This window comes from Brassica oleracea, chromosome C3 (assembly GCF_000695525.1).
Source record: "Brassica oleracea var. oleracea cultivar TO1000 chromosome C3, BOL, whole genome shotgun sequence".
Classification (NCBI taxonomy): Eukaryota; Viridiplantae; Streptophyta; class Magnoliopsida; order Brassicales; family Brassicaceae; genus Brassica; species Brassica oleracea.
In genome coordinates, this window is record NC_027750.1 from 37485421 (window position 1) to 37487426 (window position 2006).

The following is a 2006-nucleotide window of genomic DNA, read 5'->3' on the forward strand; positions in this document are numbered from 1 at the left end:
ACTTAACCCTGCTCATTCTTCTTTCATTCTTTATTGATTGATATTTTTATCTCGCTTAGCTCTGTGTTGCCACTAATTTGCTCGAATCATTTTTCATCATCTGCTTCGTATTCTTTTCATATTCATTAACTATTGTCTCCAATCTCTTTAAATCCTAAAAATCCTACATGTTCTTTTATTTATTAAATCACATATTAAATATTGTTGAAACTATTTATTTATTCTAATAAGTCCTTACGATTATAACTAAGATGATATGGATAAAAGACTCATTATAATTTAGTTTAAATTAAAGTCTAAAGTAAAAGTTATTAAACTTGCAATCCTTCTTTTTGTCATCCAAGATAGCTTTAGGTGGGGTTAGTGGGAGTATAATTTTTATAGAGTTGGTGGATTCTAAAAATCAAGAGATTTGTTAAATTTGTAAAGAGTTATAAAGAGTATTTCATATTTTAAAAGTTTACGAAAATGTTCTAATTCAAAGATTTTAAGAATCTAGAGAAAATATGCAAGATTTTTGAAGTTTTGTCTTATGAGTAAAATTATCTAGAATTCAATTCTCAATAACTCTAGATTTGATGGAAACTTAGAATCATTAAAAACCAAACTTTTTGAATAATAAAAGATTTTGTAAATCATTAAACAATCATCAAACCAATAACACTAGATTTCATTAAGAATCTTAGAATTCACCAACCAATAACAATAGAATTTGAGAATTTTAACAATCACTACAAATCCATATCCCACTAACACCCCCTTAGTCAAATCAATTATATTGATTTAGAAAAACCATAAGCTATTTCAATCCCAAAAAACAGGCGCATTTGTTATTGACGCTTCGGCGAGTTTCCTTTACTATAAACATAATTGTTTGTCACAACTGTTAATAAACCCAAATGTGTTTACAAAATCTATTCATATAAGAACGCTCTGTTGCGATATTTGTTAGCTAAAATAATCCATACAACATAATATCAAGCTAACCATCAGCTGAGATGCTTTTGTTGTCCTGACACATTGCAAGCTTAGTGATTTCACTGTCAAAAGCAACAAACTCAGCAGTCATATACATCCGAGACATTTATTTACAAACGGTTCCTAGCACAGAAAAACATATTATTATGTTACGGATGATAAGTTTTATGCATAAATACAGTTTAGAATTTTTTTCAACTGAACATTTGTGTCTACTGAATTACCTTACAACACCCACTTCATTGTGATTTTGGCATGTTAAAGCTGAGAATCAACATTGGAGCTTGCGTTAGCATTTGGAACATGAAATATAGCACCATCAATTTCCAGTGTTAATTTCATTGACAATAGCTATGCAAAAGAACTCCGCTAGTAAGGTAATCGTGATTAGTAATTCTTTACATCTTAGTGTCGTACAACTTCAAAACGATAGACACTTACAATCGACGGCTCTCAAAGATGGACCGCAAACCATCTAATGATATGCTTACCTCGTCGTATAAGTAATCCATGTCACTTCCCTCCCACGGGTAACGTTGCTGGTGCAGATCAATTCCCTCCACCTCTTCCTCATCATTAGGATGATCTGCAATATACACTCTGTAAAGTTCAAATTTATATCGCTAGAATTATCAGAGAAAGAAATATAAAGTACCCTCCAAATCTTCAGGAGCATCAACATTTTCTTTATTCAATGATCTTCATTCAACCTAAAAACCATCAAAATAAAAAGAATGTGAGGCACATAATTTTCAAAATCCAAGTTTAATGAATGGAAAAAAAAACTCAAGAAGAAAGAAAATGTCAAACACTCACTGGCTTCTTCTTCTTTTACTTCTTGGCTCCCGTGAATGAACTGTCAAAGCCATCATTATTTGCAGGAAAAAAGATTAGATAAAGCAACTGATGAAAAGAAACAAATATGTTTCACAACACATAAACTCTTCTTGAACAATCAGGCAACGGATAGTATGTCTCCCGTGTGACTCAGCTGAGTCCTCGATGGCATCCTGAACGACAAATGTCTT